This window comes from Lolium perenne, chromosome 7 (assembly GCF_019359855.2).
Source record: "Lolium perenne isolate Kyuss_39 chromosome 7, Kyuss_2.0, whole genome shotgun sequence".
NCBI lineage: Eukaryota > Viridiplantae > Streptophyta > Magnoliopsida > Poales > Poaceae > Lolium > Lolium perenne.
Genome location: NC_067250.2, coordinates 289696208 through 289712833, shown reverse-complemented (window position 1 = coordinate 289712833; position 16626 = coordinate 289696208). Strand labels below are relative to the sequence as shown.

The 16626-nt window shown below is 43.8% G+C and overlaps 1 protein-coding gene across 5 annotated transcripts in view; it reads left to right on the top strand.

The window, feature by feature from the left end:
* The window catches only part of LOC139832996 (uncharacterized), a 45465-nt gene that overhangs the window by 9041 nt on the left and 19798 nt on the right, over window positions 1–16626 (top strand). The gene's annotated exons all lie outside the window — the stretch shown is intronic.

The following is a 16626-nucleotide window of genomic DNA, read 5'->3' as shown; positions in this document are numbered from 1 at the left end:
ATTTGGTGCCCAATGTCCTGTAGACAACCTATCTGTATGTTTGCAGTTGTTCAGGTTAAACATGATATGGTTTCTTAAGCTATGTTACCTCACATACTTATGTCTAAGGTTTGTAGTTACAAGATGATGCTTTCAAACATAGTTGCTAGAGAAGCAATACCACGAGGAGTATAGAATTTATCTCTCATGTTCTGGAAAAGGCGCTACTGTAGAAAATAGGGACATGTGGATGATCGTATTAAACAAGTAATAGACTAGTTGATGACACAATAGATGCAATAATATTGCTTCTACTATATCACTTGAATCACGGAATGCAACATCTTGCCTTGTTGATTAAATGAATGTAATTGATGGAGCTTTCATAAATTGGTATACTTTAATATATTATTTTTTACATGTCAGGTGGTCCTTGGGTATATCAAGAAGTGGATTCCGGTCCTTGGGTGTGTCGAGAATTCCTGTGGCAATGGCAATGGCGTCCACCCCTGTGATGTTGTCCTTCTCGCAGGTAAAGTCCCTCGTCTTCCTCTTCTTAGCTCCGACTTTATGGTTTATTGAAGTTCCCAATTTAGAATGGAGCAACCGCATGCACAGCGGTGCATTCAAGAAATCGAGTGTATTTATGCTGATGTATTGAAAGATGTAGTGCATGTGGTTTTAAGTGTTAGATTGCGAGCTTGATCTGGTTGAGATTGGATGATTGCATAAGGGTTGCAGGAGTATGCATTCATAGATGCAGCAGCGGGAATTACAAGTTACAACACAAGTAAAAATTTCTTGTTGTGTCATTCTCTTTGAAGGATGCTCCTGATTTTCATTAGCTTGTACATCTTGCAAGAAAGAACTTTTTTGATGAAGAAGCATGATGCATGGACTTTTACTTACATTTACACACAATGCGCCTGATAGTATACTTGCCTGTTGAAATTTTTCGTATACCATTATTATCCAATAATAATAGTGTTCTGCATGGTTATCTGCTTCTTCCTTTATGTCCTCTTGATGTGTGATATCATGGCCACAGTGCCTTGCTTATTCATAATTGGACAATGTGCTAGTGGATCTTCCATCTCTGTGGAATCATACTCTCGATAAGAAGTTTCATATAACTTTTTCTCTTCTATTATTGATTAGTCCATTGATAAAATTTGGTATCTATTACTGAAGTGATTTGCTTCCCAGATTTGTTTACCAACTTATGCATGGAGAACAACTGTTTTGTTGTTCACTGCCGTAGTAGCAATGTTTCTGGAGCTTGTGGACTGGTTGTGTTTTGAGAATCTATAGCTTGGACAATCGAATGATTATGCGAATTTTTTTTGTTTGCATTGTTTCATGTGACTTCAAATAGTTCACTGACTTGATATGCACTTGCGCGCTGCTACTACTTTCATGGGGTTTGACAGTGACTATAGATGTACTTTATTAGTACCTGGCCAAGTTTCTCTCTCTTTGTTGGACAAAAGCCGGATTTGCCTTTTCATGTTGGTTGGTGAAGACCCTGGTTGTCGGGTTTCTAAAAAGGAAATTTACCTGATTTGGTTTCTAAAAGGGAAATTTACCTGCATTTAGTTTCCGATAGAGAACAAACCATGATGTTTACATGCAAAGTAATTCCACATAGGTGCCACTTTTTTTGAGAATACTTGCTTGCATGTAGATGTTAGGGGATATTAGTTCCTGGGACCTGACCTGGAGTGCTAGAAACAATCATTAGCATGTTATGAGACCCCCGGCAAGATATTAGCCTGGCCCAGGCATGGAGAATCGGGCGCCTGGGTGGGGAACGGTTCAGCCTGGGACGGACATGATGTACATTCAAATAATCAAATGTAGATCTCTTATCTCATGTAACCATGGAGATAAGATGGCACTGGAATGATAACAAGTTACGGTGGCCTCTTCTTTGACTCCGTGGTTTTGGGAGTCTCTCGGTTCTTCCATTTTCTCATGTTTTGCATCGGACATAGATGCAATAATATTGCTTCTACTATATCAGTTGAGTCATGGAATGCATCATCATGCCTTGTTGAAAAATTGAATGAAATTGTCGGAGCTTTCATAAATTGGTATACTTTAATATATTTGATTTTACATGTCGGGTGCAAAGTTGATGTTTATATGTACGGTCCTTGGGTATATCAAGAAGTGGATTCCTGTCCTTGGGTGTGTCGAGATTTCTGTAGCGGCGGCAATGGTAATGGTTTCCACCCTCGTGATGTTGTCCTTCTCGCGGTATAGTCCCTCCTCTTCCTCTTCTTAGATCCGACTTTAGAGTTTTTTCAAGTTCCGGGTTAGAATGGAGCAACCGAATGCACGGTGATGCATTCAAGAAATCAAGTGTATTTTATCTTTGAGGTATTGAAAGATTTAGTGCGTGTGGTTTTAAGTGTTAGATTGCGAGCTTGATCTGGTAGAGATTGGATGATTGCATAAGAGTTGCAGGAGTTTGCATTGATATTTTTATTTATAAAGTTTGAAGTGTTACTAGCCTTTGAAAGATGTTTGGTCACTTGACAAGCGCTAGTTGTTGCCCAACACACAAGTCAATTCATGCATGGTTCTGTTCAACCGATTCGTCTTTCTCTGCTTCAACCGAATCCAGGAGGCGAACCATATATGTGTCATGCGGCGGTGGCGGCACCTACCCTCATGCACGGCTGACTTTTCATCGGCAACAAGCGGGACACCCCACTCGTGGCATTTGACTTGGGCTTCTCCATGCATGTTGTGACCAGGTCGTCCATCCAGGTCTCTCCATAATCCATATCTCTTGGTTTGCTCTGTGATGGTTGAACTCTTGTAATTGTGGTTAATTGAAGGTGTTTGTGTATGTTCACCTTGCGTGGGTGATATTGGCCATGTTGTACCCGTACATTGCCTCGATATCGATAGCCTAATGGGTTTGTCTTTTTTATGCTCAATTGATTGTGTGGTCGCACTGTGTATATATCAATCATGGGTTGTGCCACCGATTTTAGAAGTGTCCTCCTATCAAATGTCTCGGGATTTGGTTGTTCTCGGTCGAAATATGTTATTTTAGACTTAGGTGCAATAACAATGGATAGCCCTGGAGCATGGAATTCGTGTGTACTTGTTACCCTTACTCATGTGTTTAGTTGGTTATAAGCATATTTGTTGTCTCGGATCGAATTTCTTTTGTTATGATCTTGCCGAACTGTGTTATGGTCGGCATAGATAATTAGATAGAACAATCTAGAATCAAAAGAATTCCCCTCTTTTTGTTTGGCTTTTAGGCCTTGTTGTCTCGGCTAGTTGTATGCATGCATGCTTAATGTTGGTAACTAACACGTGTCTCCTCTTGTTCTTGGTTTATCGTTTCGACAATAGGTAAACAAGGAGGATGAGTTCAAGACGGGCCTTTGTCTCTGCTCATCCGAGCGTCAACAACAACGCTCAAGTTTGTGAACTCGTGAACTCTCTTGCTTGTACCGAGACTCTCGGGTTGGAATTTTCTTTCTACCGTGTCCCGCCTTTGTTTGAATTTAACACCCGCCGGTCTTTCCGTCATGTGTACATTTGGTAGAAACCATATTGATCTAGTTGATGTGCAAGTGAGTCTTAGTTTCATGAATTTGTCTCTCGGTAACAATGATGTGCTATTTGTCTGTTAAATGCGCCACTTGTCTCTGTTAACAATGATGAGAGGCACCCCTATCCCGGCCCTAGCCGGGATGTTGACTAGGTTACGCCAAAGGAGAGGTATAAATCCTTCATTCCTAGCCCTTGGAGTCCGCCACCGGTCTATGCCCCGATGGCGTGGTCGAAGCCCATTGTTGTACTCACCGTGACGACGGGATGACGGCTCACCGTGCAACCCCAAAGACTCGACATCGATCGTCAAAATTACCGGACTGGTCCTCAAAACGGGGTAGAGAACATGATGAGGATAGGGACAGTCCAATACCATAGGATGGAGTAGTTAATGTAGCCAAATATGTTGTTCTATGACCATCGTGGTTCTTGTTTGTGCTCATTAACAATGAAATAACAATGATATTAGCTAGAGTCATACTAATATAGGCTTTGCTCTTGTGTATGTAATCGGCTGCCGGCAATTGATAATTCTCGGTGACACAAACAGCTTTTGGTTCCATCTTTAATTTGGTGGAATGCTTTCATGTACAAATTAACCTCTACTATTTCTTATGTAGAACATTATTGGTTGTCTTTGTTTTTCTTACCTTGATGAACTAGTCTTCATTTCACAATCGCTTGCTATTTTATATATGCTAGTACTTCTATACTACTTACATGTTATTTCATCACATAAATGAGCACTAAATTTTCTAAATTGCAGTAGTAAATGAGTGTGCACTCTATTTCGGTTATGAGTCCTGAAGAAGATGATGCGGTATCCATGTGGAATTCTATATGTTAGGGCGGTATCTTTGCGGGGATCTACTTTAGTTTTGCATGTACTAATTTTCATCTTGAATTTACTGGTGTGATGTCAAATAGCTTGTCCGCAGCTGCATTCCCTTGTGCGCTATAGCTCTGTTACCTACCGTCAATAAACCGATCCACTTTGTGTATATGTAGGATATGTCAAGAAAAAGAAGACAGAGCTATTGCCAATTGTGGGTGCTCATTGCAGGAAGAGCGGGATCTTTGGATGCCTCAACTTGGCGAACATCCTAGGTGAGGCAATGTCTTTCCAGGGGCTCGACTTCGGCGTTCGGCGGCATTCGAGGTGCCTCAACTTGCGAGAATCCTAGGTGAGACATGCAGGTGCACGATATGATTGATGCTCCTTTTCTTTTCACTATCTCTTACACTGCGTTCAAGTTATAGGGTGATGGAAGTTGACCGAGGAAGGCTGCTCATACTTGTTAGTTGATGCGTCATTGACCCTCCAAACTATTGTCAACATTTTAGGAAAGTAGTGTTGGGTGCATCCTGCGTTGCTCTATATGATTTTGCCGTGCATGTAGTCCTCAAGATTCCTTTTTAAAAAGTTGATACATCCGTCACTTGACCATATTAGATCCAGGACCTTCTGTGAGAAAACAATGTTTGGTTTATCGTGGGTAGTAAAGCCATTATATTCTCGAAGTTTTTGTTGCTCGGGCCGCCATGGTAAATCTTGAAACCGTTTAGGACCGATATATGTTGTGGTATTTTTAAGTCCATGCAAGTCCCTCTTGTTGTGTCGGTTGAAATCATGCTCGCATATCTAGTATGCTAACATGTGGCAGATTTTTTCTTTTGGTTGAGCCTTGCGGTGTTCTTGTCTCTCTTGTGGATTAAGTTGAAACTATGTAAATTTATTTTTGCTAAATATGATGTTACGACCAATCATTTGTTCTTATTGTCAAGGACATCGAAAAGGATGGAGGACGATAGAGAAGACAGCGAGTAGTTGAAAATTTGCATGGCCACTTGTGAGCCTGTCTTGTACACATGAGAAAAGCCAAGAAGAAGTTTGCATGTTAATGGTTGTGTTCCACTCGTGCCATCTTTTGGTGATCCTTGCTAGCTGTGCATAAACAGCCTTGTGCGTTCGGCTACAATTATTTGAGTTGAGGCTTGTTTCCTCTTGTTCCGAATGGTAAGCAACTAGTGGAAGGAACATGTAATATTAGTGCCCGATAGTCGGCTTGTGAACGTGCTTGTGGCGACTGGAATTTGGGACTTCGATTATGCTCCAGTCGGTGATCTTGCGATGGATGAGATGGTTCCAGACGCAAGGATGCATGCAACGGCTTCGATTATCTCAAGGCTTACTCATGCATGAAGAAGCTTGCACTTGGCTCCTAGTAGCTTAGCTGCTCCAGGTTTACACGTGTGTCTATGTTGTAAATCGAACGAGTCAATGAGTAAAATTTGAATAAAAAGGGCACATCTTAAAGTTCGAAATATATGTTATGATGAATCTTAGTTTCAGAAATTCCCGAGTTGCCTATTCACGTTTGGCCTGATGAACGTTACAGGAAAATTCCCCAGTTGCCATGTATTCTTTTTTTTTTTGAACTGTGCCTTGTATTCTTTGCAGAGTTAAGAAGTGGCACTTATCCTGATCGATTAGAGCTTGCAGCTCAAAGGAAACCTACCAGATGCATGCAATTGACCATATAATTAAAGAGGAAGCGATTGAGGCAAAGCAAGTCTATATGACCAACCCCATTAGGGAGAAATTGTGCCTTCAACAATTACATGAAAATTATCCATCGTTGAAGAAAACAAACTAACCGAAGTAGAGAACCAATGCGAGGTTGGGTGGTTAGGAGGGTGGTTATACCTCACCCACCGCAGTTCAAACCCCGTGTTTGACATCTGTGTGTCTCATAAAGGCGGAATATTCATTCAAAGGGGAGGCGACGTTCCCGTCGGCCGAGGCGCCCGTGGTGACTTCGTCAATTTCAAGATCTAATCCGCCGGCTCGGTCTTCGGAGGTGCTCGTAGGGGTAGGGTGTGCGTGTGTGTGTTCATAGGGGTGAGTGTATGCGCGTGTATGTGAGCGTCTGCGTTTGTACTGTGTTTCTCAAAAAAAAAAAACTAACCGAAGTACACGTAGAGCAGGAACTCCACCGCATCGTTAAGAAACAAGATAAAAACAGTTGTAGGAAAAGGGATGAATCAAAGCGATTCATGGATGGAAACAACTAGCAATTAATTAGGAGGAAGCCCAAAATCGGTTGAGGGCTTGAGGCGAAGCTTATTATAGTGACCTATAGTATCCCGCAAGCAAGAGACAATCACAACCTCGTTTTCGCTATAATCAGCTCGACCATGCCATCTAATCTAATCACCTCCTGCATCAAGATTCAAAGCTCCGGTTCCTCACTTTTCCCTCCAACCTCATGGTCTCTCTATAAGAACAAGCCATTGGAGACACATCGCGTGTGACTATGACTTAGACAAATTGGAGGTTAGGGGAAGACATCGGCATTGTTTGGGCAAAGTGAGAGTCGACGTAAATATTGCTTTACGTAGTACTCAGATGTGGCAATGAAATAAAAGTTGTGTTGTTTATACTTGAGCGATCCACTACACAATTATCTCGCTTATACTTGAGCGATCCACTCATCGTTGGAAGTTGTTAGCATTTGAAACAAACATGGAAGATATTTCTGGATCATTTTGGTGCTACTAGTTTCCTTGAGATATGGAGAGTTTTTGAAGCGGTCTTGATAGGGAGCAAAAGCAGTAGTACTCCTCGATTCCAGGCCATGCATTTATTAATAGCCAAAGAAATTAGGCCATGGCCGTGCTCTCCTCGATTGTGTAGTTGGATGGGCACTCCATCTTATACGGAGGGCACCGGTGATGCTAACCATGCAGAATATATAAGGAGAGTCCACCGGACTAGTGATGATTGATTACCATGCAGAATAAGAAGAGCCCTCTGACGCATGCACAGCTCCCTGGCTGCCATACCACCACCTAATTAAAATGCATTGATCTCCTTGCATCAATTTATATGAGCGTTTAGTATCACGAGATGAGCCCCACCATCCACTGTCATGAATCCATGGTACCGTAGCTATGCGTCTTAGCCATTCGCCTATGCCCATCGTTAACAACAGGAAGCGACTAGTAGAACCAAAATTGATTTATCCTCTTCCCGCCATACCACTCCCTCCATTCCATCAAAATTCAAGCCTCAAACCATAACCTTCCTTCTATAAATACGAGGAGGGGAGAGCTGCCGCGTGCGGCTAGTCGCGACCGACCGACTTAGACTTTGATCTTTGTCGAGGAGAGGAGAGGAGAGGAGAGGCCAGCCACGCTTGTCAAGGAGAACGAGCTAGGCGAGGGTTGGCAAGGACTTTAGGCGACCGTGTGGCTGTGTTGAACGCCAATGAGCTCCGCCCTCACGGCCGTCCAAGTGCAAGGAAACGGAGAAGGAGATGGAGAGGAAGATGTTGCCTGCCTGACGCTAGGAGGGAAGGAGCGCTAGTCGTGCGAGCCGGGCAGCAACAGGTACTCTTGATTCCCTTGTTCTTGTAATGGACAAATTACCCAAACTGCGAGCCGGGCAGCAGCAAGTAGGCGATGCCTTCGTAGTTCTTATACTCTTGATCCCCTTGTTCTTGTCATGGCCTAAAACACGATTCGTTTCTAAATTTCCCCATAGCTGATAGCTTAGGTTCTCTTTCTTCCCCAAAATCCCCATTCCTAGCCTTATATTTCTCATTCCCCTTCACTCACTGGTTCAAGCCAACTCAAATGGCTTCCGCACATCTAGTATTGGGATTTTCTTAGAAGTTCTAAAGCTTCAGCATCAGATCGGCTATGCAACACACGGGAACTTCTCTTCTCCTATCTTGTTTTACAAATCCTTAGTTGGAATGGAGCCTTTTCGGTTGCTTGATTATTCTAGATAAATAATACCAATGTTAATTAAATTTTGAATGAATGTTTGCCGATTGGAGATATCTGTGTATTTTAGCCACACATTATTTGAGATTTGTATATGCTTTGCAAGTTTGGATAAACTGACAATTAGGTGTTTGTAAAATCCAGTTCGACTCATGAGCGTGTTCTGCCTTGATAGACCATCAACTGCTGCCATGATGCTACCTTAGAAGTCAAGGGCGACACCGTCATCCATGCAAGTGTCACCTGGGAGAGTCGATGCCGCCAACCAAACCCGATGATGTCGTGCATGTCCGCTGCCTACCGTAGGAGACCGTGCCATCTTCCTTCACGGTGTATACCTAGACAACTGAAATCTTCCAAGACACGATGAACGCCGCTTATTTTGGAAGATGTCATCACTCCCGCAACGAGCGCTAGAAAAAGAGCTTGATACGCGTACAAGCACGCGTCCGTTGGGAACCCCAAGAGGAAGGTGTGATGCGTACGGCGGCAAGTTTTCCCTCAAGATGAAACCAAGGTTTATCGAACCAAGAGGGAGCCAAGAAGCACGTTGAAGGTTGATGGCGGCGAGATGTAGTGCGGCGCAACACCGTGGATTCCGCGCCAACGTGGAACCTGCACAACACAAACCAAGTACTTTGCCCCAACGAAACAATGAGGTTGTCAATCTCACCGGCTTGTCAGAACAAAGAATTAGATGTATAGTGTGGATGATGATTGTTTGCGTAAAAACAAGAGAACAAGATTGCAAGAGATTGTATTTCAAGAAAGAGAATTGGACCGGGGTCCACAGCTCACTAGAGGTGTCTCTCCCATAAGATAAACAAGATGTTGGGTGAACAAATTACGCTTGGGCAATTGACAAATAAAGAGGGCATGACCATGCACATACATATTATGATGAGTATAGTGAGATTTAATTGGGCATTACGACAAAGTACATAGACCGCTATCCAAAGCATGCATCTATGCCTAAAAAGTCCACCTTCAAAGTTATCATCCGAACCCTCCGGTATTAAGTTGCTAACAATGAGACAATTGCATTAAGTATTGCGCGTAATGTAATCGGTAACTACATCCTTGAACATAGCACCAATGTTTTATCCCTAGTGGCAACAAGACATCCATAATCTTAGAGGTTTCTCACTCCCCTGCATTCACGGAGACATGAACCCACTATCGAGCATAAATACCCCCTCTTGGACGAGCACCACCGGGTCTGCAGCGCCACGCGGGGCCTCTCCGACGACAGCGCCGCGAGCAAGATGTTCCGCGTGCCGATCTCGACGAAGGCTGCCACGACGCCCTGGCGGCGGCGCTCTGCGGGTCGACGAGGAAGACGTCGGTGACGCAGAGGGGCTCGTTCGCCTCGTTGGAGCCCGGGGTTAGCGTGATCTCCTGCCCGGACTTGAGCCGCAAGGACCAGCCGTGCTCCCGGCGAAACAGCTTCTCATCATCCATGTCCATGGCCATGGCCATCGATCCTCGATCGACCGGCGTGCGCGCGGGGGTATTGATCGATCGCCTCTCCGTAGTCCGTAGCCCTTTTCGGGATCGTGAACGAGACCTAGCTTGCACAAGATCTTGCGTGCTTATATTGACCGGCCCGGCCGGGAACTCTTGCCGATTCCGAGAGGTGATGGATGTTTTACATCGCCCCACCAAACGGATTCTAATCCTCCACGGACACGGGTTGGATTGCGATTTGGACTCGGAGCAGACACCGACCAAGCTCGTGCCGGTCGAGCCGTAATCATGGTGAGTCGATGGCATTTGGCAAGGTGTGGTATACGACCACGTGACAACAAATTATTCCTTTAGTAAATAACACTTCCTCTATGGAAAAGGCTTTGATTCCTTCGGGGCTGCGACGCTGCGAGCCTCGGGTGTGTGGCCCTCCGATCTTCTTCACAAATTGCACGGAACACCAAATATTGGGACATGTTTTCACAAACTACAACTATGATTTATTTTTACATAGAACAAAGCATATATTATTGTAATTGTTGCACAAAATATGTTATTTTAGACTTAGGTGCAATAACAATGGATAGCCCTGGAGCATGGAATTCGTGTGTACTTGTTACCCTTACTCATGTGTTTAGCTGGTTATAAGCATATTTGTTGTCTCAGATCGAATTTCTTTTGTTATGATCTTGCTGGAACTGTGTTATGGTCGGCATAGATAATTAGATAGAACAATCTAGAATCAGCAAAGAATTCCCCTCTTTTTGTTTGGCTTTTTAGGCCTTGTTGTCTCAGCTAGTTGTATGCATGCATGCTTAACGGTGGTAACTAACACGTGTCTCCTCTTGTTCTTGGTTTATCGTTTCGACAATAGGTAAACAAGGAGGATGAGTTCGCACGGGCCTTTGTCTGTGCTCATGCTGAGCGTCAACAACAACGCTCAAGTTTGTGAACTCGTGTGAACTCTCTTGCTTGTACCGAGACTCTCGTGTTGGAATTTTCTTTCTACCGTGTCCTCGCCTTTGTTTGAATTTAACACCCGCTGGTCTTTCCGTCATGTGTACATTTGGTAGAAACCATATTGATCTAGTTGATGTGCAAGTGAGTCTTAGTTTCATGAATTTGTCTCTGGTAACAATGATGTGCTATTTGTCCCGTTAAATGCGCCAGCTTGTCTCTCGTTAACAATGATGAGAGGCACCCCTATCCCAGCCTAGCCGCAGGATGTTGACTAGGTTCTCGCCAAAGGAGAGGTATAAATCCTTCATTCCTAGCCCTTGGAGTCCGCCACCGGTCTATGCCCCGATGGCGTGGTCGAAGCCCATTGTTGTACTCACCGTGACAGCGGGATGACGGCTCACCGTGCAACCCCAAAGACTCGACATCGATCACAAAATTACCTGGACTGGTCCTCAAAACGGGGTAGAGAACATGATGAGGATAGGGACAGTCCAATACCATAGGATGGAGTAGTTAATGTAGCCAAATATGTTGTTCTATGACCATCGTGTGGTTCTTGTTTGTGCTCATTAACAATGAAATAACAATGATATTAGCTAGAGTCATACTAATATAGGCTTTGCTCTTGTGTATGTAATCGCTGTCGGCAATTGATAATTCCGGTGACACAAACAGTTTTGGTTCCATCTTTAATTTGGTGGAATGCTTTCATGTACAAATTAACCTCTACTATTTCTTATGTAGAACATTATTGGTTGTCTTTGTTTTTCTTACCTTGATGAACTAGTCTTCATTTCACAACTGCTTGCTATTTTATATATGCTAGTACTTCTATACTACTTACATGTTATTTCATCACATAAATGAGCACTAAATTTTCTAAATTGCAGTAGTAAATGAGTGTGCACTCTATTTCGGTTATGAGTCCTGAAGAAGATGATGCAAAGATCCATGTGGAATTCTATATGTTAGGGCAGTATCTTTGCAGGGATCTACTTTAGTTTTGCATGTACTAATTTTCATCTTGAATTTATCGGTGTGATGTCAAATAGCTTGTCCGGCAGCCGCATTCCCTTGTGCGCTATAGCTCGTTACCTACCGTCAATAAACTGATCCACTGTGTATATGTAGGATATGCTGAAGAAAAAGAAGACAGAGCTATTGCCAATTGTGGGTGCTCGCTGCAGAAGAGCGGGATCTTTGGATGCCTCAACTTGGCGAACATCCTAGGTGAGGCAATGTCTTTCCAGGGGCTCGACTTCGGCGTTCGGCGGCATTCGAGGTGCCTCAACTTGCGAGAATCCTAGGTGAGACATGCAGGTGCCTGATATGATTGATGCTCCTTTTCTTTTCACTATCTCTTACATCGCGTTCAAGTTATAGGGTGATGGAAGTTGACCGAGGAAGGCTGCTCATACTTGTTAGTTGATGCGTCATTGACCCTCCAAACTATTGTCAACATTTTAGGAAAGTAGTGTTGGGTGCATCCTGCGTTGCTCTATATGATTTTGCCGTGCATGTAGTCCTCAAGATTCCTTTTTAAAAAGTTGATACATCTGTCACTTGACCATATTAGATCCAGGACCTTCGTGAGAAAACAATGTTTGGTTTATCGTGGGTAGTAAAGCCATTATATTCGGAAGTTTTTGTTGCTCTGGCTGCCATGGTAAATCTTGAAACTGTTTAGGACTGATATATGTTGTGGTATTTTTAAGTCCATGCAAGTCCCTACTGTTGTGTCGGTTGAAATCATGCTCGCATATCTAGTATGCTAACATGTGGCAGATTTTTTTCTTTTGGTTGAGCCTTGCGGTGTTGCTGTCTCTCTTGTGGATTAAGTTGAAACTATGTAAATTTATTTTTGCTAAATATGATGTTCTGACCAATCATTTGTTCTTATTGTCAAGGACATCGAAAAGGATGGAGGACGATAGAGAAGACAAAGAGTAGTTGAAAATTTGCATGGCCACTTGTGAGCCTGTCTTGTACACATGAGAAAAGCCAAGAAGAAGTCGCATGTTAATGGTTGTGTTCCACCCGTGCCATCTTTGGTGATCCTTGCTAGCTGTGCATAAACAGCCTTGTGCGTTCAGCTACAATTATTTGAGTTGAGGCTTGTTTCCTCTTGTTCTGAATGGTAAGCAGCTAGTGGAAGGAACATGTAATATTAGTGCCCTGATAGTCGGCTTGTGAACGTGCTTGTGGCGACTGGAATTTGGGACTTCGATTATGCTCCAGTGCTGGTGATCTTGCGATGGATGAGATGGTCTCAGATTGCAAGGATGCATGCAACGGCTTCGGTTATCTCGTAAGGCTTACTCATGCATGAAGAAGCTTGCACTTGGCTCCTAGTAGCTTAGCTGCTCCAGGTTTACACGTGTGTCTATGTTGTAAATCGAACGAGTCAATGAGTAAAATTTGAATAAAAAGGGCACATCTTAAAGTTCGAAATATATGTTATGATGAATCTTAGTTTCAGAAATTCCCGAGTTGCCTATTCACGTTTGGCCCGATGAACGTTACAGAAAATTCCCATTGCCATGTATTCTTTTTTTTTGAACTCGTGCCTTGTATTCTTTGCAGAGTTAAGAAGTGGCACTTATCCTGATCGATTAGAGCTTGCAGCTCAAAGGAAACCTACCAGATGCATGCAATTGACCATATAATTAAAGAGGAAGCGATTGAGGCAAAGCAAGTCTATATGACCAACCCCATTAGGGAGAAATTGTGCCTTCAACAATTACATGAAAATTATCCATCAGTGAAGAAAACAAACTAACCGAAGTAGAGAACCAATCTGAGGTTGGGTGGTTAGGAGGGTGGTTATACCTCAGCCCACCAGAGTTCAAACCCCAGGTTTGACATCCGTGTGTCTCATAAAGGCGGAATATTCATTCGGTGGGAGGCGACGTTCCCGTCCGACGCCGAGGCGCCTGTGGTGACTTCACAATTTCAAGATCTAATCCGCCGGCTCGGTCTTCGGAGGTGCTCGTAGGGGTAGGGTGTGCGTGTGTGTGTTCATAGGGGTGAGTGTATGCGCGTGTATGTGAGCGTCTGCGTTTGTACCGTGTTTCTCAAAAAAAAAAAAAACTAACCGAAGTACACGTAGAGCAGAACTCCACTGCATCGTTAAGAAACAAGATAAAAACAGTTGTAGGAAAAGGGATGAATCAAAGCGATTCATGGATGGAAACAACTAGCAATTAATTAGGAGGGGAAGCCCAAAATCAGTTGAGGGCTTGAGGCAGCAGTTATTATAGTGACCTATAGTATCCCGCAAGCAAGAGACAATCACAACCTCGTTTTCTGCTATAATCAGCTCGACCATGCCATCTAATCTAATCACCTCCTGCATCAAGATTCAAAGCCCGGTTCCTCACTTTTCCCTCCAACCTCATGGTCTCTCTATAAGAACAAGCCATTGGAGACACATCGCGTGTGACTATGACTTAGACAAATTGGAGGTTAGGGGAAGACATCGGCGCTGTTTGGGCAAAGTGAGAGTCGACGTAAATATTGCTTTCTCGTAGTACTCAGATGTGGCAATGAAATAAAAGTTGTGTTGTTTATACTTGAGCGATCCACTACACAATTATCTCGCTTATACTTGAGCGATCCACTCATCGTTGGAAGTTGTTAGCATTTGAAACAAACATGGAAGATATTTCTGGATCATTTTGGTGCTACTAGTTTCCTTGAGATATGGAGAGTTTTTGAAGCGGTCATGAGAGGGAGCAAAAGCAGTAGTACTCCTCAGATTCCGTGCCATGCATTTATTAATAGCCAAAGAAATTAGGCCATGGCCGTGCCTCCTCGATTGTGTAGCTGGATGGGCACTCCATCTTATACGGAGGGCACCAGTGATGCTAACCATGCAGAATATATAAGGAGAGTCCACCGGACTAGTGATGATTGATTACCATGCAGAATAAGAAGAGCCCTCTGACGCATGCACAGCTCCCTGGCTGCCATACCACCACCTAATTAAAATGCATTGATCTCCTTGCATCAATTTATATGAGCGTTTAGTATCACGAGATGAGCCCCACCATCCACTGTCATGAATCCATGGTACTGTAGCTTGCGTCTTAGCCATTCGCCTATGCCCATCGTTAACAACAGAAGCGACTAGTAGAACCAAAATTGATTTATCCTCTTCCCGCCATACCACTCCCTCCATTCCATCAAAATTCAAGCCTCAAACCATAACCTTCCTTCTATAAATACGAGGAGGGGAGAGCTCGCCGCGTGCGGCTAGCCGCGACCGACCGACTTAGACTTTGATCTTTGTCGAGGAGAGGAGAGGAGAGGAGAGGCCAGCCACGCTTGTCAAGGAGAACGAGCTAGGCGAGGGTTGGCAAGGACTTTAGGCGACCGTGTGGCTGTGTTGAACGCCAATGAGCTCCGCCCTCACGGCCGTCCAAGTGCAAGGAAACGGAGAAGGAGATGGAGAGGAAGATGTTGCTCGCTCGACGCTAGGAGGGAAGGAGCGCTAGTCGTGCGAGCCGGGCAGCAATGTGTACTCTTGATTCCCTTGTTCTTGTAATGGACAAATTACCCAAATCATGAGCCGGGCAGCAGCAAGCAGGCGATGCCTTCGTAGTTCTTATACTCTTGATCCCCTTGTTCTTGTCATGGCCTAAAACACGATTCGTTTCTAAATTTCCCCATAGCTGATAGCTTAGGTTCTCTTTCTTCCCCAAAATCCCCATTCCTAGCCTTATATTTCTCATTCCCCTTCACTCACCGGTTCAAGCCAACTCAAATGGCTTCCGCACATCTAGTATTGGGATTTTCTTAGAAGTTCTAAAGCTTCAAGATCAGATCGGCTATGCAACACACGGGAACTTCTCTTCTCCTATCTTGTTTTACAAATCCTTAGTTGGAATGGAGCCTTTTCGGTTGCTTGATTATTCTAGATAAATAATACCAATGTTAATTAAATTTTGAATGAATGTTTGCCGATTGGAGATATCTGTGTATTTTAGCCACACATTATTTGAGATTTGTATATGCTTTGCAAGTTTGGATAAACCGACAATTAGGTGTTTGTAAAATCCAGTTCGACTCATGAGCGTGTTCTCGCCTTGATAGACCATCAACCGCTGCCATGATGCTACCTTAGAAGTCAAGGGCGACACCGTCATCCATGCAAGTGTCACCTCGCCGGAGAGTCGATGCCGCCAACCAAACCCGATGATGTCGTGCATGTCCGCTGCCTACCGTAGGAGACCGTGCCATCTTCCTTCACGGTGTATACCTAGACAACTGAAATCTTCCAAAGACACGATGAACGCTCGCTTATTTTGGAAGATGTCATCACTCCCAAGCAACGGCGCTAGAAAAAGAGCTTGATACGCGTACAAAGCACGCGTCCGTTGGGAACCCCAAGAGGAAGGTGTGATGCGTACAAATGGCAAGTTTTCCCTCGGTATGAAACCAAGGTTTATCGAACCAAAGAGGGAGCCAAGAAGCACGTTGAAGGTTGATGGCGGCGAGATGTAGTGCGGCGCAACACCAGGGATTCCTGCGCCAACGTGGAACCTGCACAACACAAACCAAGTACTTTGCCCCAACGAAACAAATGAGGTTGTCAATCTCACCGGCTTGTTGTAACAAAGAATTAGATGTATAGTGTGGATGATGATTGTTTGCAGTAAAACAAGAGAACAAAGATTGCAAGAGATTGTATTTCAAGAAAGAGAATTGGACCGGGTCCACAGCTCACTAGAGGTGTCTCTCCCATAAGATAAACAAAGATGTTGGGTGAACAAATTACGGTTGGGCAATTGACAAATAAAGAGGGCATGACCATGCACATACATATTATGATGAGTATAGTGAGATTTA